Source organism: Buteo buteo, chromosome 15 (assembly GCF_964188355.1).
Source record: "Buteo buteo chromosome 15, bButBut1.hap1.1, whole genome shotgun sequence".
Classification (NCBI taxonomy): Eukaryota; Metazoa; Chordata; class Aves; order Accipitriformes; family Accipitridae; genus Buteo; species Buteo buteo.
In genome coordinates, this window is record NC_134185.1 from 6,732,957 (window position 1) to 6,756,034 (window position 23,078).

The window sequence follows — 23,078 nt, forward strand, 5'->3', positions numbered from 1 at the left end:
AATGCAGTCCCTAGCTGCCGCAAATTATGCTGTGGAGTTGCCTGCAGTTGACTGAATTCCAGGAGTTGGCACAGAAAGAGTGCAAGGCTTAAACCTCACCTAGGGAAAACTAGGCGGTGGCTTACTACTAATTTAGTAAAATTCTCTCTTTTCATCTGATTGCTTATGACAGGACATGGAGCTACAACTGAAGGACCTGATGCTCAGCTATTTTAAATTACTATGGCTTGGCTGGGGCCCTTGAAAGCAGGCTTCTTTACCCCACTGTAGTTCTGACATGAAAAATGTATTGTTATCTCACTGAGGATGCTTTTATTGAATTGTTTTGAATGTATATGTTATGTTTCCTTTATTGTCCAAATGCGAAAGACTTCTATTTTTAGAAAAAAACCTGTAATTCATGCCCAGCAACAACACAAGCTAACTGTATCCTCAGCTGAAGTACACAAAAATCATAATATCTCCCAGCAGGTGCTCTGGAACTGGCTTATGTTAGTCTTAAAACACAAAAATTTGTTGTCATTACTGAGCAGTTCAAATGAGAAAGCTGTTCCTGCAAAACAGTATTTAATGGGCCTGCAAATAAGAACAGAGCAGCAGGGAACTGCAAAATGTTATCTCAAAAGCACTTGCCTCACCCTTAAATCAAATCCAGAATCAACTCTTCCTATGGACAGAAAGAAGGGCAGAGCATGCTGTTTGTCACTGGGCATGTGAATGAGTTGCATGCCATGGCTCAGATGTCACAGCACTCTTTTCAGTAATATTTTTAAGCTTTCAGTAATGCCTCAAGTACCTAAAATTAAAGGTGAATATCTTGAACAGCAAGGATCTTAATCTTACATATATTTAGAGATTTATGTTTATTAATGTGACAGTTGTTCCTCAGAAACTTTTCTGCTGAATTAGTGCTGGAGTTGCAAGTTTTTAAACAACTGGTATCCAAATTTTTGTTAAGCCAGAAAGACTATTTAAGATAAAAGTACTGGAAACATAAATTACATTTTCAGAGCTGCAATTTAAAACTGTATTGAATTGCTTCTTAATTGCAGAATAGTCTGATATCTGAAGTCATTAGCAATGTTCTAGGTGCATGTCACAACTAAAATTCCACATAAGCATATTTTTAAAATGATCTCTTCTTTCACTTAGCCATTCTGTTCAAGAATCTCCTTCTCATGGATGAGTTGGTAAAATATGCATCACTCAAAGCTCTGTAAAGAATGCAGCCTCTGCTCTGCTTTATGTCAGATGATTTCATAGCTCTTGGAGAAAGATTTGAACGGGGATGTTGGCAGATAAAAGTCCTTTTGGTTTGCTTTAAAATTGTGATATATTCATTTCTAATTTTAACAAAGCATGCATTGTACACAGGGCATTGGAAACTTATGCAAGAAGAGGGGGGGTCTTTTTTACTTCATGCTAACACTTCAGGACAGAGTTGCCTCTCAGGTTCTGCTTCACTAACAGGAGGAACAAATCCTGGGGCTCTAAGGCACGAGCACTGTCCTTTCACAGGAGAGGAGGGCCAAGGGATTCAGCCAGCATCAAATCTTTATGAGTTGCTGCAAACCCCAATGCTCTACTTCTGCATGGAAGAGTGTAGAAAGCCCTGCATGGCCTGATGTTCCCACTACGTAAAAGTTGTGTGGTCCATTCTGCTGAAGCCAAGGGTTCAAAGCAGTTATTTGAATTTCTGGTTGGTTTGTTGGCTGTTTATGGATTAGCCATTGACGCACCAAGAAATTCTTATTATTCTCTTCTCTGACAGAGCTTAGAATTGCCTGTATGAGTTTTTTATGTTATTCATTGAACTGCTGTTCAATAAAAGACAGTCCTCCAAAACCACATATGGTTAAAATAAGTTTTTTTTACTGGCATGTTTTTCCTTGCTCATGTTTCCTTTTGAAAAGGAGATAGTCCTGTGAAACCCTGTGCACAATTGTGCCTGTAGCTCTAAGCACTGTTTGTCCATGAGGAACTAAGAAGACCCAATGAAGTGTTATTAGCTTTGACTCATCTGACCAAAGTATCATCTGCTATGCTCATTAATTACGATAGTTCAGGTGGAAACATTGGTCCCCGAGCTTTATTCAAATTGTCTGGGTTTGTGTTTTTTTTACTTATCTAATGAAAAGAGAACAAGGAAACAGACATTTGAAGCAGAACAGTAGAAAGCAAACAAAGGTGCGTGCAGAGGAGATACTAAAATAATGCCTAAGGAACCAACTAAAAAAAATCAGTTTAAACATGTGTCACAAAATTTTTTCCAATGCTAGAATTTTCCAGCATTGGAAGTTCAAAATATTCTTGGAAAGCAGTCACTCTGTCTGTAATCTTAGAAAAGTCTGATTCAATAATAGTAAAATATATCTTTATAATGCAGAAGAGGTTTTGTGTGATTGTTCAGATGATCCCAGGCATTTGATGTGTACAGATGAGTATGAAATGAGGGTTATGTCTAAACTAGTAGATTAAACAGGGCCAGGCCTCGGTCAAAATTTTGGCAGGGACTAACCAGTGGTCCTCCTGGAATGGTTCAGGAATTAGCCCTGGCTGGGGACCAGCCTAGCCAGGGGTTGCCAGCTTGGACATAGCCAACCTGTCTTGAAGGCTAAGAAAGTTTAATAATGTAGGTATGACCAGCCAGTGGCAACTGGACTGAAGGTCAGAGAATCAGCATTAGCATTGTCTAATTTCCTGAAAACAGACATAGCCAAAGTGCCACCCATAAATTCTTGACAGTTTCTGTATGGCTGTTGCCACATTGCTTTCAAACAAGGACAAAACTGTGAGAAGTGGAAACGTGTATTGTTGCTCTAGAAAACTGCAGCAGAACCACAAAGCCCTGATTTTTGAGAGGAGAGCTAGCAAATGAGAAGTAGTCAGGCAGATGGTACAGTCAGATGGAATGAATTCATGAGGGGGAGTGCAGCAGAGAGAAGAGGAACAACAAGCATGGTAAAAATATGGGACTAGCAGCTGCCATATCTGTTTCCACAGAAGTAAAGCAGGTTGAGCAAATTGCCTCAGAAGCCTGCCCTGTGCCCAGATCCAAAGGGAAGAACTAAGAAGACAGCTTTTCAAGGAAGTGTAGTGCCATGCAGATCGGTGAGGTTGGATTCTGCACTGTTGCAGTGGTTAGAGAGGGATCAGAGATGATCACTTCCAAAGCTCACAGCTGGAAGATCAGCTGAGGTGGACACTGGGACCCAGAGAGAAGTCCAGCTTGCCTGGCAGGCAATGGTGAATGCCAAACAGAGCAATGACACAAATCTCAGACCACAGAGAGACATGAACTGAGATAATTCTGATTCCAAATGAGTCAGTTGAATATCCGGATAAATTCCTAATAAAAGCATATTTACACTGGCAAAGTGTCATTGCAATTGTTGATTATCCTCTGCCTTCCCGAAGGCAGCGTTTCTGTCCCATGGCAAGGGTGATGGACAATACCTATCACTGGCAAAGAGATCCTGACTGACAGGTACAAACGTTTCATACACGGGCTTGTCACAGAGCTATTCCTTCCCTGTGTCCCTCCCTAGCAGCACGAGCAATCTTGCTGTCCACACATTTTTTCCCACTGTGGCATAGGCTCTGCTGAGGAAATATTGTTGAAGCGGAAAAAACAAGAGCCTTCACCTCGTTTCTTGCGCTGTAGTGCTGTAGCATCAGATGAATAAGTAACTGTGGGAAGATTATTGCTTAACCCTGTAACCCTGAGACGGAGGTGCTTTCTGGAAATGGCATGTGCATAAGCCAGCTGCAACAGGCAAGATATGAGGAACTGGGACAGCACCAGCATGTGTAGGCTATTCTGAGAAGTTAGCTACAAATCTCTACAAGGTATCCTTGGTGCAATACTTATTTCAGTGGCTCTTAGCCTGGCATAATTTTCACAGGGATGGCAAAAGTCAATTCACTGCCACAGAGCAGTTCCCTGGCTGAATTTCAGTAGATCACTCTGGAACATGGAGACATTAAAGCTGTTCAGCAAAATGGTTATGGGATTGTTTTCACATGGGCAAACAACAATTTTCTCTCATCTCATTCTTGGAAATGCTCAAAGCATTCTAGTTTAAACTTCCAAAAACAATTCAGACTCAGCCAGACATCCAGCCTGAACAACTGAAGTTTGGCAAAGCTGTAAACAACTGGGCTTCATACAAGACTAGATTTTTTAATGAAAAATGTCAGGCAAACTTAGATAGGGGTCTTCTTATCAGCTGGTTCTATACTATGTCTTCTCTTCTATGTCCCAGCTTAACATCGCATTGGTAAGTCAACTGGCATACCTGACTTTTAATATAGCATGTAGTATCTGCTCACATTTATACTTCCCCTTTTCATCTATTGTTAATTCCCAGTTGATTAGCTATATTTTGCTAAAACAATGACAAAACTTGAGACTAACAGAAATCCTTGAGATGCCTCTATAAACAGAGTGTCAGGTTATTTTCAAGATCAGAGAAATCTGTGTCAGTCTCAAAAGTATCTGGGTGGAACATCTTGATTTTTCCCAGTTTTCTCATGACTTTAAGGAAGGACTCACAAAGAAAAGCAACTGAAGCAGTTGACTTAGATCAACTAGTTCTCTTTCTAGAATTAAACAGATGAGACTCAGAATGTGCCTGTTGATAAGACTGCTTATCAATAAACCCATTCCCTCCCTTCTGTATTCAAGAAGAAGCATTTTTAAAGATGCTAAAAATAAAAACAGAGGTTTTATCAAATAAATTAATATGGTTTTGTAACTGAAACATCAGAAGTAGTGTCTCTTCTGACTTTCACTACCTTATTCTTACTGGATTTCATGGTTTCTTAGAGAGTACATAAAAAAAGGAGTTGGTCATGATTGGTGAGCTGACACACAGCACATTCTCAAAGATGCCCTAAGAAATTTCTAAATATTCCTTACAATAGTTTCAGCCAAACTTGCTAAGTTTTTTCCTTTATTTGATCTGCAAATGACCTCTTTTGGCAGCACTCTGAAAATATACAAAAATAACATAACGTCTACAATTTATGTTTTCCTGCCTGCAATGCTCTATGACAGCATTTTTAAGGTGAACCTGACAGTCTGCCAGACTTTTCTGCAATGTCCTTGGGAATTTTGACCTATTAACTACAATGGAGTTTTAATGCAAGCTTTTTAAGGCAGGCTTGTTTCCATAAAGAAACTGTTTTGATTTTAGGGGTTACGCAGATGAAATGCTACTCCTTAGAGTTGGAATCCAGAGGATCCCACTGAACTGTATGACAGAATTGCAAAGTTTTTGCATTCCTTGAGAAGCTTGTAGAAGGAGAGTTGTACAAAACAAGACAAAATAAAACAAAATCAAAATACAACACTAGGTATTTCTTAAACTGTCAAAGGCTACATAATCTAGTATCATCACTGGACTCACAGAAAACCTAAGTTTGATGCTTTCTTCATAGTATAGTGACACGATATTATTTATTTGTACTAGTAGATTTCTTTTTCAATGATGGCTTTGTGCTGGCTTAGGTTGTCTCTATGGAGAGAAATGGGAAACATGAGGTTAATACCAATATTCTCCAGCACTTAAATCAGTTCCTGTGGCCTAGAGAAGGGCTGGGACACTGGGACAGTATCTATAAAGGCTCAAGGATGTGCTTTTCTCACTTTGCCCCCGGTGTTACAGCTATGCATCTGTCCTGCTGCTAAGGCTTTGCCCTTTGGGGATTCCCACCACAGGGGGACTGGAAGCAGGACAGTCTGATTAGAGCTTGCAGCTGAAATTATGCTGGGCAATTTCTTCTAGTAAACAATTCATCTCACCTAAAAGCATGGGTTTAAGTACACTGAAGCAGATTTGGGTCAAATTCAGTATGAAGTTTCAGTGAAACAAAAAATGAAAATGGAATGTATGAACTGCAGAAACAATTCCTTTTGCTATTTCCAATCTTTTTTTTCCCCACACTAACATCACAAGAAGTCAGAAGTACTATCAAAGTGAAGCAGAAAAATGATGAGAAAATGGTTTCTCTGCCCTCTTTTTCCACATATCCAAATTCCCTGTCAAAGCCCGGCAGTGTTTTAAGTTCTTACTATACACAAAGAAACTGTTCTTCAAATTGTCTGCATGATACAAAATAGGTATTTGAATACAAATGAGTAAATTTTGGGTCACAGGGAATAAGAACAACTCCATGACTTTGCATGTAGCTTCGGGTCTTCCCAAGTGTCAGCACTTGCTCTGGTGAATATTTAAGTATTTCATACAAAGTAGACATTTTTTTTCTGCAAAGAGAAAAGCAGTCATCTCAGAATACCTTGTATTTAAAGTATTTTCCTGGGAGGTGGAAGACTGTGTTTTAATCCCTATATTGTAGCAATAAAGTATTCTAACCTTTTCCTTTCTGGGTTGTTTTGGGTTTTTTTCATGGTCCCAAACTCCCACTTGTCTTCCTGTTCTTTAAATTTTGCTAGAAGAGCCCCATAATAAAAACAGTATTTTGCAGTCTAGTAAAATATTTAATCCAAGCAAAACCTAGTGTGCCTTACTGTAAATCCTGAAAAAATATAGCAAAGCATTTATTTGTTTTTATTTTTTAGATTCAGCCATCAATCAAAAAAGTATATATATATGCACAGTCTTAATCATAATTAATTTTCCTGGGAATACCTTGGAAAGACTAACTGAGCAATGCCTCCTTCCCACTTTTCTCTTTGGGTCTCTCTCTTACATGCTGGCTATTTCTGAAACCTGTCCTCCACCACCTTTTTCTCCTCGCTTACAACTTCAGAGGTTTAGGGGCAGAACTGGGAGCACTGTGAATATTCTTGTTTTCTTTCTGGGAGGAGAACAGTGCTGCATTTGTGAAAAGTTCCTTTTGTGGGTGAACCACCACAGTATTACTGAGTGATTGATTATTACATGAAAACTTTTATGACCAAGAAATCAAAGCCTGTTTCCTAGGGGATTATACATTAAGATGGATCAAATATTTTTTATATTGAACATGTTAACAAATATAACTAAAACAAAGATATAAGGCGACAACTAATATAAAACGTAAAATGTCAACGGACATTATTACATAGCTCTATATGAAATATTATTTTTATTGCCAGATTCAGGTGCCTATTTTCTTACAGCATGGGAGAGGAGATGAAGGGAAAGAAGAGGAGCTGTTGCTGTGCCATTAGCAACTGTGGGATGGCTGATGGACTCCCCCAACACATGACCTGACTGCAGCCCTATTTCTGCTGCTCCATTACAAGTGACCAGTGTGAATAATTGCATAGTTACAGAGTTGCACTGTGATGCAGGTAAAGCCACAAGGAAGGCAGCATTTTTAGTCTGAGTAAGGGAGCCTTGACATAGGGTTGATGTTGGGGTGAACTGAAATGTTATCTGTCAGCTGTAGCTGTCAGCAAAAATATTAAAGAAAGAGCAGCTGCATCATGCCACAAGCAAGGGAGTGGAGCAGTCGTAGCTCCAAAATAGACTTTAGAGTCAGACAGAGTTTTCTTTTAATGAACCCTAGTAATAGTCATGGACTGTTTATTTTCAACCTGCTTTGAGCCAGTTGATAATGCTACTGCTTTTAAAATGTTTTAAACAAGTGCTTGAGATGCAAGTAAAGAAGAGCTATTTAGAATAGGACTTACTGAAAGGTATGTTACTACTCCTATACAATGCAGTTTTTCCTAATTATCTTCAGCTTCTGTAGCTTTAAATTTACCCTCCCCATTTTAGTGTATAAGTGCTGATATAACAATAAAATTGATATGACAATAAAAAATCATAACCATGTTTCTCAGCTGGAAGAAAAATTATTGGCTTATTATAGCTTCTGTAACATTTATTCTTCCTTTTCAGAACATTTAATTAATAAGATACTAAGCTATCCTGAAAATATTTATTAAAGAATAACATCTCACAGTCTTTTTGGGTTGCCATTAAAGAAAATAATAAGCAGCAGTCTCTTCTGGATCTCGAATTCCAAGATAAATGTAATAAAGCTTGTGGCAGGGTGTTATTGTTTACTGCTTGGAAAAACTTAGGCAACAGCAGAATACTGTTCTGATTTTTGAGCTGCTGCTAATGAAGTACAACCAGACAGGGTACATTGCCATGAGTCAGGAAATCTGGATGTTCCTGGACAGAGGCCAAGGGAGCTTAGACACATCAGAGATGTGATGTATATGTATCCTCTGGGGGAGATACACTGAGTTGTTTTCAAGCATCTCAAGCTGCCTGATTCAAGAAGCAACCAAATGACCACCCTGAAATGAAGTTACTAGCTGTCTGTTTCTCAGAGTCCCTTGTTTTTACACCAGGAAAACAAAAATGAAGTAGGCTGTCCAGGGGAGCTTAGAGATTAGATATTCGGTTCAGCCTTGAGACAGTAGGTCCAAACCCCTGAGGGTTTAACTTTGTTCTTTCACCATAAAAAGAAAAAAGAAAAAAAAAACCCACAACACAAAAAAAGAACAAAACAAAACCCCCTAAATTAAAAATAAACCCTGATGTGCTACAATTTGCTGTGAGACTTTAAACAAACCTTTTGACCTCATGGTCTGCTAAAGAATGGCATGACTTTTTTCTAAGAGAAGGGGTGCTACCATTTTACACATGGGGAGAAGCTCCACTCTCCACAATGCTAAATCGTTTGCTGAAATGCTGCTATGTTTCTGTACAGCACTACGGTACGTATGCAACTCCCGAGCATTTTTTGAGCCTTCGCGATGTTGTTACTGTGGGACCCTATTTTTCCAGTGATATTAACTGGTTTCCTGAAGCTAGTTGGGATCACATAAAAGGGTGCCACTGTTTTTTTTGCTTTCCACTCACTCCTCTTTCTTGCATCTTAACTTAACCACCCCAGAAGACTAATTTTTCACTCTCCCCTACCCTTTTTTGGTAGGTGTGTTTTCCTTATCTTCCCACAACCCTTCCCTGCATCACGCCCCAAGGGAGGACTACAGCTTTCACTGCCTCTCCCAGCAGAGCAGGACATGCAGAGCAGTTTTGTCCCTACGCAGCCTGTGCTGGTAAACCCAGGTATGTGGGTGGCTGCTTGGACTTCCACATTTCACCCCTTTTATCAGGGCAACCTCTCACAATAAAGACCTGACCTCCCTCTCATGAAATCCAAGGAAAAGTCATTTATTACCCCATTCTTTTCCCCCCTAGAAAGGCTCTCAAGTAAACTAAGAAATATTTTCCAGACCTCCTACTTTGATCTGGACTGGTTTTGGGCCCGTCTTTGCAGTTGCTGCTGCCGTTACACCGTGGCAGGGCACGGTGTGATAGACCTGTGTTGCCTTTGATGGTGTTTCAACAGCTGTGGCTGCAAACTTTGGCCTGCCTCTTCTGTGTTGGGGCACATATGTGAGCATGGGACTCTGTCCTGCTCTCGGACCCACTGTCCCTTCTGCCTACTGGCATTGCCAACTGCACATATTCAAAATATTGAGATAATCTTCCAAAGTGTCAGTCTTCCTGTGTCTCAGGAGATTTTAAAGCAATACATCATGGCATCAGATCATCTAGAGCTCATAGACTTCAACTCTCTTGAAGCCATCAGGACTGTTTCTTTCTAATTTTCTCTGGTTTTCATTGAAGCTGAGAGTCATGTAATGGCAACCTAATCCCTAGGGTAAAATCCTTATCAAAAATCTCGGTTGCCAAGAGAGTCACCTGAGCTGCCACCATTGCTTTAACAAAGCGGGCAGGACTAGAGACCTTGGCTGCTTGCTGAGCCTGCAGGAGACAGGCAGCACCGCAGGACATTTCTGTCTTCCAGGCACTCTCTCCTTCCCCAGCCAGCATGTGGGGTTCCTGTGGCCTCCCCCCAGCCCCACAGTGGCTCCGGGGCTGCCCCCCCCACCAGCTAATTTGGGCAGTCACCACCTGTGCACCCCTTCCCTCAGAGATCCTTTTTCCTCCAAGCTGTTTTTTTCCCCAGCAGCCTCCTTCTTGTACCAGGCAGCTTGTCCTGAGCATTCCCAAAATAACAACAAACAAGCTCACAAGCTGACAGCACCATCTTTGCCCTATGAATTACTTCTTGTACAACTGAACCTGAGGGAATGGTTTTGTTTTTCCTGAAACATCTTAGTATTGGCGCTAGGTTGGTTTCTATTTTGGTATGGTTTTGTTCTTGCAGCTTCCTGGTCACATCTCTGGTCCTCCTCTTTCCTTTTTCTGCTGTGCTTTACCAGTATGGTTGATTTTTTGCTACCCATAACTCAGGGCATAGCTATGCTTCCCTCTGGGGAGCTCCTCTAAAAATACATATTCTTGTCATTCAGACTAATTCAACTTCTTTTCCTACTTCTCCCAGCAGAATCTGGTTTCCAAGGGGGGCTATTTAAGTCTCCTTATTCAAAGCTGTTGACATGATGTTCAATACTGCAACATCTCAGGGTGTCAAAGTCACTACTATATTTATTCTTGTAACATCCCAGGTGTTATTAAAAGTGTAGAAGTAAATAACTTGCAGAGAGTCATACAGGGAGTCACGGATGTGAAAGCCAGCCATTTAACCAGCCTTCCTCTCCGCCGGTATGATACCTAGCACCTCACATTTTAAGGTAACATGATTTGAAAGGGATAAACAACAAAATTCAAACATGGCATGAATATTTTGGAGAGGAAACCTGAATTTATCGAAGTATTTCTGATTAATAAGCAATCCATCAGATGTCCTGTCACTCTTGCAGCCCATTCCCTGCAGTGTGATTTAGTCTTTGTTTATACAACTAATGCTGGAAATAGCTAAATTAACCCTTCCTTTGTGCAGTTATGCTTGCTTCATTTTTAGATACTCACTGCCATCTTGGAGAGATTTTTTTGAGTTGACAGTGGTATCCTGTAGAATTGTTCCTGCTCTACTTATTAAAAAACTATTACAAAATATTGTGTTGTGTTCACGCTATTCACTGAACACTTATGTAGATTATTCAGTTTATTTCTGATATTTTCCTGTGTTTCCTTTGTGCTATCTAAGCTTAGGAGAAACTCATTACACTGTCTATAGCTAACATCACGTATTTTTGTAGCACTTCATTAGTTCTCAAGACCTATGGTGATACAGGTTGTGTGGTTGGAAGTGATACTCAACTACTTAGTATCACTGCAGGGAATTTGTTTTCTTGGAGCCAGGCAGCTTGTCACTGTCAGACATCCTCCTGGGCCCCCAAGTACCACAGTAATCCTGTTGTATATTTCCATTTACAAATAGATCAAATTCTGTATCAAAAGCACTTACACTGTACCCCCTCCATCTTTCTAATAAAAAGCTGTTCCAAAATAATTTGGAGTTTAAGAACGTGTTCTCTGAAAGTGGGAAAATCAGTTTAGTTATTTTTTTCTCCAATCTATAAGCTACTTTTAAAACGACTGCCTATATGGATTCAAGGCAGGGTAGTTAAGGATGCTGTTATCTGGTTAACCCATGGTTTAGAGGCCCCTAGCTTTAAAACACCAAGCTTCCTGGCCTCCTGCTGAAGCCCTTCTTCTTGTCTGTCCTAGCCTGTTCTGGCATCTTTCAAAGCATCATCCCTTCTTCCTAAATCTCACTAACTTTCTCACTAACTTAACCCCCACTGGAGCATATGGCAGCTTTTTTAATTAAAAAAGCTGCAAGAGTAATTTGTATGACCCGTGTGTGTGTGCAAGTCATACTAGTTCCTCAAGCTCCTCTCTGCAGTGGCTGCTGCCTTTGCTCTCGATGAGTACAATGGGATCTGAGACCTCTATACTCCACCAGCTGTGAGGATTCCCTAGCCTTTTTCCGCTCATCTCTACTGATGATGACAAAATTTTATTTACAGTATCCAGTTTTAGGAACATTACTTGCTGATTCGTCTAAAGAGAAGATGAATACCTGTCTTCAGTTGTTATTCTTAATAGGTATGAGAAATCCTGTATGGAAAGACTGCCTGCCACATCCCTTTGAGTGCCACAGGGCCACTAGTTTATCCTTGCTTCATGCTACAGAAATCACCACCAGGTAAATTTAGATGCTTCCACAACCAAGGGCTTTTCTAAACCAAAAGAGCCTAAGCTACTCTCAGGTTAACCAGAACTCCATCTAGGAATCCTGTTTGCCATATGTGTATCATGCTCTGTTCCTGATTAGGATACAATTGGAAAGAGATGTTCAGTAAGAAAAGTGAACTCAGCAGTGGAAGCAGTCTCCAGGGTTTCCTTCCTCAAAAGCAGCATCTCTGTTTTCCTTCCTTATTTGCTTATTATTTACAATCTCAATGCTAGCCTTTCAGCTTACTGGACTACCTGGAAAGACACAGATAGAATATACTTAACCTTTTTTTCAGAATTCTTTTGCAGAAAGATGGCACCTTAATGGCATCCTAATTCTAAATGTTTGGCTTTCAAATAGAATGTGGCAGGGAGGAGGAGGGTGTGCATTCTAAATGCTGGAATAAACAAGGATAGAAAATTACATACAAGATTTTTCATTCTTATTACGCTTATTTGAGGATATAACACATCAAACATAACAAAATAAAAAAAACAAACCTACAGATACTGCTTCTTTTGCAATTTTGGAAGTGCCAAAGGCCTGTGATTTATGTTACTATCAATTGTCTCTTCAGCCATCTTTTATTCAGCATATGGATTTCAATACACTGATTATCATCACCAGCAAAATATTCCTCAGCCAGCCATGTTCAAAACAAATTCTGGTTCTTTAACTCTGTAAGTGGCACGTCTCATTGAGAGGACATGCTACTGTGACCCTGCCTTTTACTATTTGCAATGTGATGCCTTTCGTGACCCGAATTCTAGCTTCTGGCTCCTGCTACTTGATGCGGCAGTGGTTCCCACAGCCAGCTGCCCCGTAACACGTAGTTCCTCTGGCACTCAGGAGCTCTGTTGCCATGTGTGTCCCTCCGTGCAGAAGGGACATCTTGTTCTGCGCTATGTTTGACATGCTTGAGGACATCTAGCATGGCATCATTCCCTTCCTTCTGTCTCCTGCCCAGAGTCAAAAATTGGAATGTTTATTTTTTTTTCTCTAAAGAATTTTATCAGATTGAGGAACTGAAATCCTTATCTACTGGAATAAAATTTGTGGTTTTTATTACAGAAGTCCTTGGAGAAGAATAGAAGAAGGAGAAATAAGACACTATAGAAGAACTACTGTAACCTTTACCTTAAAAGTTAGATCCAAGAGGTTTTGTGATTACAGATGGTGGGACAAGTGAAATTTTGGGAATAAGCATGAATGACAGACATAGGAATTGAATAGCTTTAGCATGAGAAATATATGCTTTTTTTTTTTAATTTTAGTCAGCCCAACACCAAACTAGTCATGGTTAACCACGTGCTTTGCCACCCTTACATTTATGTCCTTGCTTATGGCTTTTAAAGGGATAATTTTCAACAATCTGGATTATATATTTTAAAAGTAAGAATGTTCTTTGAGTCACATAACTAGGTAGTGTGAGGTTTTATGAATATCCTATCTACTAGATTCACAAATTTGAACTTCAGAATAAATTGTATATGTTTTTCTTTAGTGTATACTTGTTGTCACAGTAACTGCAATTTTCCCAATAAATGGAAATTGCATCGTTTCCTTAGCATTCAGGTTATTGCACTGAAATAGCACCATGAACTCACCACCACTTCTCCCTTCCTGTTGTCAAGCTAGATCTCATTTAGTTACAGAAACAGGCACTAAAACAGGTTAGTTTAGATATGTGCACAGTAGAAAGCTGAAGCAAGTCTGCTTAGCCCCATTACATCCTATGACTCATGCATGTGTGGGAAAGACCTTATTTTCACAGAGATCTCTTAGATAAACAAGGCAAGTTGGCAGCAATTCGATTACACCGATGTTAGCAGTCTCCTGCTTTCTGTTGCATTCATTTGCTTTATATTTTCTGAAAAATGCAAGCAGTCTGATAAACTCTAATGAAAATTCTTGTACCAAGAACACATGAGCTTTCATTTTCAATTACTTTTTTTTTAATAGGAGAACCCTTAAAACCACTTTCTAAAAATGCTTTTCTGTTATTACAATAAAATCCATTTTTTTCTCAGTTTTTTTTTTGAAGTTTGTTAGTGAAGCTGTAGCTCTTGCTATCCACAGCCATAACACACTAGTTAGTTAGTTACCTCCCCCTAACCAAACATACAAGCCTCTAGATACTGTGGACTTCAGATAGAAAATGGATTTAGCCTTCAAAATATTACTTTTACATATGCACTGGAACAAACTTTTGAACAGCATAAATCACAAAACATTATGCTGTTTGACACCATTTCCCCAAAAAGGAAAAGCAAAGAAAGCAACCCTTACTGTATTAAAGAGCTCTTAAAGTATATAATTCAAGCTGGAAAAGTTTATTGCAAATTCATCGAGGTTTTTGCTCTTGTTCTGAAACCCCACCAGTTTATATTTGAATGAGTCTGGCCACATTATAGATAATTAAGATTTTAATTGCCATTTTATCAGCTTTGAAATGCAACTCATTTGGACAATGTACAGCAATCTTTTAGATTCACACACCCCTTTGCTTGTGTCAGCTAACAGCAACTAGACGGGTTGCCCATTTAAGGGAAAAAGTACAAGCTCCAGCCTATTTCCCTGTACTTCGGATGTGTTTGTCCCACTCCTTCAGCAACGCATTCTGTAATGCCAAAAAGCATTTCTTTTCTTACAAAAGGCACACACACGTGTGCGCACATACGCACATTTCTGATGAAGTTTCAGCTCTTACAGAGCTGCAAAGTTAAGAAACTGGATGTTGGAATTCTTCATTATCTACTCAGTTTTCAGCAATTTTCTATTAAGTGGGGGGAAAAAAAGCAATGCCATTTCATTGCCTCAGAACACTACTCGCTAAACAGCCCAGGATAAATCATGTATTTTAGCAGCCGTATATCTATAGAAGAATGATTTCAAAATAAAATGGAATTACGCTTTTAGGATATATGCTTTTAATTGTAGAAATTGTCTCTTTCTCTATATTTGTGACGTGTGTAAACCATTTTGGAGGAGACCGCAATCTATATAATCTTACATATCATCTTTAGAGCTAGCATTTGCATGATTTACTTGTGGAAAAGATTTAGAGATATAGTCCAGCCAAAGCAGAATGAGAATGATAGGGCAAAGCCATCTTAAATTAAAAAAAAAAAAAAAAAAAAAAAGCTGCCCCAATCTAGGAAGACTTTGTATTTGCATTGATATTAGTACTTATTTTGCTATGATGGTAAGAATAAAAAGTAATACAGAAAGTGCAGATTATCTGCAGAAGCTGGAGGAGTAGGTGAAAAGACCCAAGATAAAAGGAAAAATCTAATCAAGTATCCAGAAAGGCAAAATTTTCACAAATACATTAGGCATCACACAATCTTCAACATGATTAGAGACTCCCACTATCTCTCCCGAACAGGAAATAGGCACAATTGTTCCTCTCCTTTGGACACCAATATCTCAAAGAATAACTACAGGACTGTGTTATAAAGGCTTTATTTTTCTAATGTCACTAACTTGGTACAAATACTAGCTACTAAATGAGAAAAAGAGAGGTAATTTCAATTCTTTAGGAAATAATTGTTTCCTTAGTTATCCAATATCCTCCAATATCAAGAAAAGCCTCTATTCCCCAAATAATTCCTGGTATTCTGTATAAAATTAGGAAACAACTTTCATTAGAAAATACTGAGAGAAATTAAAAGAGAAAAGGCTAAAAATGAAAAGTGCCAGAATAAGATGATGAAGCTGAAAAGTATAGGTGTTTGTGCTTCTTGTAAAGAAATATTTAAACTTTTCTATACAACAGATTATAATTATTTTATCACATATACTATTTTACCTTTCTAGCTTTCAGTTCTTATCTTAGGTTTTATATACTAAATATTTTTGGTGAAATAAGAAGATTATAGCTCTCTTTCTCCAAATGGCATTTTAGACATTTAGAAGGACAAAAACCCTGCCCCAAAATTCAGTTTATGTATTAAAATAGTATGGCAAACTGCAACAACAGACCTTGAGAAAGGAAGGGAACAAACAGGAAATTAGAGAAAAAGTAAAATGTCTCTTAGGAAAAAAATTATTTGGACAGGAATATAGATGATCCATTTTGTTAAATGCTCCTGAAGGGACTGGAAATTTATCTGTTAATTATTGAACACTAAGACCTGATCTTATTAAACTCAAAGGAAATCTCACCCTGAATTCAGTGGCATAAACCTGGCCTCTGACTCAGTACAGCTCTGAGGCACATTCTTAATTTATGCCTGGGGGCACATCAAGTGAGTTAGATGTGATTACCAAAAGCCTTAAATTAAGCATGTGTGGAATCTGTGCCAACAGAAAGATCCTGTATCAGAAGGAGTTTTACTGATACATCTGTATCAGTAAAAAGCTTTTAGTATGGAAATAGCTACACTGGTGAAATTGTGACCCAGAGGAACAAAACAGGGCATACTAGTAAAAGTAGATATTTCCTGATATGCTTTCTCCACAAGTTGCTTCCAGGAAGCACAACTATGTCTTCAGGAGTCCTACCTTGGTCGACATAGCTCTGTTAGTAGACAAGTTTAGTCTTTCCATGACATTAGTGTCAGGTGCTACAGAGAGGCACTATAGAAAACTAACAACTCGTATGTCATTAGGCCAATTTCAAGCTTACTAAAGCCAGTAGCATAGAGGATGGACTAGTGAACACCGGAGCCAAAGGTCAATAGCCTACCAGATATGAGCAGGAGGAGTATGGGAAAATCAGGCAGATGTAGGCAGAGACAGAACAGTGCTAAGCTTTGAAGATGAATTTCAAGTCTTTGAATTTGATGTTAAAAAGAACCAGACGTTCTATAAAGAGATTGAAAGACTGAGGTGATGACAAAACCCTCAGTTAAGATGATGACTTTAGCTGTGGCTAGATTGGTTAAAAGAGGCCATAAATTATCATTTTGCTGTAATGAAGGTGAAAGAACAAGCCATAGGCAGCATCTGGAAGTGGATTCAGATTGGGAGGAATACACAGTCTTTAGCACCATGAAAGGCACCATTCATTACACAGTTAGGGGAATATAAACAAAATCAAAATAATACATAAGGGGGAAAATAAATGGGTATGCTATGTCTACTGGTCTTCCAAGAAAATCTCTACAATGGAGTGTATCGCCAAAAGCTAAATTACTTTGTGATTTGATATAAAATTGAGCTTGGTTTCACTGTAGTCATTAGTAGAATTGGCTATTCTTCAAATATGAAACCATCTGCTGAATAGCCACATTACATATTCCACAGATTTGGTTGGAAAATCCCAGAGCCTCTTTGTGGACACCTGTTGAGCAGAGTAATTTTAGCCGCCTCCTCCATTTTGAAGTGGAAAGGAAGACAGATGTATGTAAAACCACAACTCCATGTGTTAGAGTTGGAAGTTGCTATCAGACTGTTCAAAAGTCACTTCATTTGATAGCATTCAGGCTAATAAATTTGCCTTTTGCTTTATTTATTTTATTAATTGTGCAAGAAAAGTAAAATTTTATAACCATACATTATGCTGAGCAACAACTAAAACTCAAAAGCAGTCAATAAGTAGGATAGCATACAGATTTTGTCATCCCTATGTATTCAGAAGGTCAAATTTGCCATTTCTTGACAGTTTATTATTTGCCAATTAACTCAGTCAAAATATGAAACAGTAATTTTCACTCTAATGTCAAGATGACAAAAACTGTTTTAGTTCTTACTGAACAGCTTTCTTATGAAAAAATAACTTTCTCAGGATATACCTATATTAAAAAGTAATACCAAAGTTTCCTTTGAGATTTAGGATACCATAGTGCTGTAGTAATTCCACAGTAATGATTATCACATTAAATCACGGCCACCAAAAAGTATTCCTATCTAGTGCTTAAGTAGTGTGCCCCTTGCTATGAAATAAAATGTAGACTATATTATCTTTCCTTTTAAGAATTTTCCTCCATCCTAGTACTTAATTTATCTTATTGTTTCACAGGCAGTTACATTCTCAGCCACGAAGTCAAAGTTGCTTCAGAGTATTTTGATTTCATCCAATCTGTAAGCATGTCACTGCTAAGATGTGGTATTGATGTCATTTATATAGTATGCAGGGATGAAACTAGAATTATTTAGCTAAAGCAAGACCTTCTCATCTTCCTGAGGCAGTCCCAGAGTCCACAGACTAAGTGTCAAACACCACAGACAGTCTGCGTAGACTCAGTCAGTCCATTCCCTCTTTAGGACAAATATTTTTCATCTGAGACAATTCTACATAAATCTGTGAACAGGGTTTTTGCATGGGTTAAGTGCATTCTTTAAATCTTTGCCTTTGTAACTGAATTCATACTGCATATGAATTCATAGTACATGTTTTAAAAATTCATGCATACTAGATTTCTTTTGTTTGGAGAAAATGGCTTTAAAAGATGGGGTGGGGGGGATTCATTCTTCAATTGACCAAACAGCTTTTGTCAGTTTAGACAAAAAGTAAGTCGTACTAAGCAATTCCTCCCTTAAATTACATGACCATTATGGGACCATAGGATATGCATTTCCAACAGACAAACAGGCTTCCATTCTGCTGTCAGGGTAAAGCATCAGAGAACTGGTTTCTCATTTATTTTGCTGAAAGAAACACACACTGACGCAGCTTAAGCACACTTGGGTACAACAAACATAAGGTCAGTCTTTAGGATGGTTGCATTATACAGCTAATTAATCTAGCAGAGATTAATATTTGTTCTATGTAAATAAGTACAAGAGGAAGAACCAAGAGCTGTTGTCACAAGGATAGTACGAAAGGCACCAGGTGTGCCTGTGTGCTAAAAGTTAGTAAGGAAACAAAAAGTATAAATGTGCTGGGTCACAAAGTATTCAGTTAATTCAGTTACTGAATGGCTATTTCCTCTTACTTATAACACAGGCTGTCACTGTTTTTAATAGTTGCTAGACTATCACTGGTAAGGGATGATATGTATTCTATTCTTAAATGTTGGTTTGTCGTCTGTCAGCATGTAAGCAGATATAAGCAAAATACATGTCAAAATCTATACAGATTTTTTCATATTTCTACTAGCTACTTGATTTTGCTCATTCTAGGAAATACAAAATTTATTTAAGCCATGTTTTTCTGTGATGAAAGCATAAAAAAAAATCTAAAACTGTTAACCCAGCTTTCATCTACTGATGTTTCAAAATCATGCAGAAGATTGTTCACAGAAGAGAAGAGACAATAGTAACTACAAAAGAAAATAACTTCTTCTAAAAAGAATGCATTGAAGTGGTTAGCTCAGTCTTACCTGTCAGCAACACGAACCTAGGAATATATCCTTTACACCGCAAGACTGCAGTAGCTCGTCCCACAGCACTACCACAGCAGTAGACTGATCCAGCCCAGGAGAACACAAAGAGAGAAACTTTTCCCACTTTTCTAGGTCTACCAGCAGCTGAAGTAATGAAGGAAATGGGGTAGAGAACAGAAGACCGGAGCTGCTTCTCGCAGAAATCCCAGGCAAGAGAAGTAGGAGGTATACTCTGTCTGTGTCTCACCCAGACTTTTGTTTAAAAGTTTTTTCAACTGTTGCTAGGTGGTGTTAGGCTTTGGCAGTTTAGTTCTCAGATTGTATTTCCCCTCTTCTGGTCTCTTCACACAGTGTTACAGCAATGACTTTGTTGAGCTCAGCTCGCTTGTGCTATATTTAACCAGTGTTCTCAGCAAGTCAAGCCTGTCAACAGCTGAGAAGTTTGGAGCAGGCTTTGCTGAGTTCCTCAGCTGCTGAATTATCAGTGGATGTAGCACTGCACAGCCCAGCTACTACATTCACTGAAAGATTGTGGGGAAACTGTCAAATCCTTTTAAGGGCTTCCAGTGACTTCACGGGAGTAATTACTATTTAAAGCACTAAGTACAAGATGTGTATTTAGGCATATATTTTAGACTGCTAGAGAAAGAATACTTGTGTTCACAGCAGATGAGTTCAATTATTTATACAGTGAGGATTTTCCTAGGACAAGTAGGAAGTTTATAATTTGAAAGGTATGCACTTCACTTGAGGAAAAATTACACGTGGGGAGAACTTTTTGCAGCATAATTTTTTAGAGTTTAAATATATTAAGATGACATGGAGAAATTAATGAAAGGCTTAGGCTGGAAAGTTTTCAGTGTGATATTCATTCCAAAGACAACCTTTTTCTCCTAGACCAAGAGCTTTCTACAGTAATTCCTACTCTGTCTCTAACTCTCACTGAAGAAGAAAAGGGAAGCCACACATATCCCGAGTTGTTTGAGATGAGTATTAGGAATACATTACTCCAGGGCTGTATACATTCTGATGTATCCACACTTGCTTCTGGATCTAATTACTGTCCCTAATTCTAAGCCATAAGTCTCTTAATCAACAGACCAGCAGTAACACTGGGCAGCTTTCAGCCCACAAACCATCATGATATCAAGATTCTCCAAAGATGTTGCAGATCTCAGACTCCAGAGCAAAGTTCTACCACCTCATGGCAGAACAGTCCCTGTAAATGTATCTGATGAGAAAAATTCCTTACCACAACTCTGTTCTCATCTGAGCTGTGCTTCAGAGTGAAATGCAGAATGGGCCTCCTTTGGAAAGCTTTTCCCTAGTGATGATTTGCAATATTCATCTAGGGTTAGATGAAGAGGAAGGAAAGAAAGGAGAAAGGGAAGAAAAAAGTAGAAAGATGCTAAAAAATTTGCTTGTCAATACTTATAGATGGAGGCCCTCCAACCTTTCAGAGCAAAAGAAGGTTCAAGCAAATCACAACAGTACCCTTCAGTGATGCTATGTCACTGTGCAAATAGTAGGATGGGTAGTGAAAAGGTATCACGATCCTTGTGAAAATTTCAACATGCGGGAACCTAACTGGCCACAACTATATGAGATACCAGGGGTTGAATACAAGCCCTTATGGGAAGCAGCTGTAGGATTAGCTGTAGCCTGGTGCTCTAACCCTATCCCTGGAATGACTTCTACTTGATCTGTGTTATTATCTAAACAAGCAAGGAACAATAAAAAAATACTTTCATTCCCAAGGAGCTTATATGGAGAAAATGAAGTGAATATTAGGTACTAGGTCAAGTAACTGATATTTAGACATTGATGATACATTTATAAATGCACCAAACACTTCCATCATGTCAAATATATTTTATTTTGGAGAACAAGTAATAATCACTAATTTCATGTTGTCCATTTCAATATTTGACTTGGACAGAATAGCTAGAATGTATAAAAATGGAAACCCTTCTATTTTACAGAAACAGCTATTTGGAAGATTATTGTAGAGACAGATAATATATTGGCACAAATGTTGGTGTTACATGCTTACAATTTGAAATGAAGTGAGTTACGTATATCCACATTCTAAAAAGAACATCTAATTTTGTTCCCTCATATAAGGTACTCCAATCAGATGAGTAATGTTTTGACTATTCTGGCCTTAACTTCTTGCTCAAAGTGCAATATTAATAGTACTTTATCCATTCAAATATAACAAATCAGGCAAACAAAACAATTAACTTGACTCATAAATCTCAGAAAACCCAAATGATTCTCAGTGTTTCTCTCCCATTAGTTAGTGGCACATTCACTGAGTGGAAAACAATACAACTTCTTAGGAGGCAATCTCTGCTGCCAGCCCTTGTGGGTGGGTTTCAATAGTGACCTGCTGATGCAAGTCTGCTCATTTTTGTACACTTGCAAACGTACTCCCCAGCTGTGCACCATAGACATTAATCCTCTAATACAGTGGGAATTTCAGCAAAAATTTGGGGAAAACAGAAGATTTTGCAAGTGAATCAAAGAAAATGTAAGGACTTCCAGCATAGGAAAGGGTGTAATTACTCTGCATTACTGGAAGTGTAAACCTTTTAACTTTATGCAGTATGAAAATGGTTCACATCTAAGTATTTCCCCTACTGAATGATGAAGAAAATGGTTATAAATAGATAGGTTGCTGGGGAATAAAAGAAAAAACAGAACCACAAAAGAGACTTTTTAGTTTGGCATCCTCCATTGGGTCCTAATGTCAATATATAGCATCATCCTAAGTCCTAGTTACATCCTACAATTAAGTCTAAAAAGTGACTTTCTTGTAATTTCTGATAATTTTGTTATTTCTTAATTAAGCAGCCAAGATCCTAGAGTCCAAAGTAAATACTTCTGAGAAAATTTTTAATGGAAGCCAAAGCTCTCAGCATTATTTCAATCAAAACACCAAAAAACAGAGCAATGCAAAGCAAAGGGGACAAAATGTGGCTCGAGAGAGTGAACAAGAGCAGCAGCAGGACCTGTTGTCATTTTTGGAGATAATGTTAGTCACAAATACAGAAGAGGGATTGTCATTGTTCACATGATCATATTTCTCTGTACTTACTTTACTAGAAAATGGAAGAAAAAATTTTATGACCTGAGCTGCTCTAAAGAAATTCCAGGCTTGAAGCAAAAATTACCGGCAGAAAATCCATGGGGTTTTTTTAGAGAAGAACAAAACAGATGTCTTCTCCTGACCTTACTGGTCCTTCTTGACCTTAAAATGTGTGCCTATAAATAAGCTTTTTCTGGAACACATACAATAGTATTACTATATAATTTTTATCTCAACTATCCATCACTGTAGTGTACAAGTATATCTCATTCTCTTAAGTCACAGTGGCATCCAGAGATACAACCTTCTACCTTTGTCCTTTTCAAATATTTTACAACATAATTAACTGGACCAATATATGAGAAACAAATCTATCTAAATGGGCTTTGTTTCTTAACTGTATGTCTTGAGGGGCTCTACTATGTGTATAATTCTGTGTGAGCAACCACTGTCAGTTCTTCATTAAGTTGCTCCTTAAAATGCACTGAAGTAAGAGTCATCAGTATTTTAGTTTCTAAAAAATTAATTTTTCATTTGCTTGAACGGTAGTCCACCAGTCTTCTGACACCCTGCTTTTGTAATAGTTATTGCTCACTTCCATAAAAGCTTTATTATTTTAGATTCTGCTACTGCTTTTAGCTTTGTTTTGGCTTTACAGCATAACTTGTGCTGCATTACAGTATGTTGGAAAG

The 23,078-nt window shown here is 38.4% G+C and overlaps 1 protein-coding gene across 2 annotated transcripts in view; it reads right to left on the bottom strand.

The window, feature by feature from the left end:
* The window catches only part of FILIP1 (filamin A interacting protein 1), a 109,207-nt gene extending 89,516 nt beyond the window's left edge, over nt 1–19,691 (bottom strand). Inside the window, exon 1 of one of the 2 annotated variants that reach the window (XM_075046465.1) lies at nt 19,293–19,691. The gene's annotated coding sequence lies outside the window, so the exon portion shown is untranslated. The remainder of the gene's footprint in view (nt 1–19,292) is intronic. The other variant, XM_075046467.1, reaches the window with a different exon arrangement.
* Nucleotides 19,692–23,078: the final 3,387 nt, after the last annotated feature.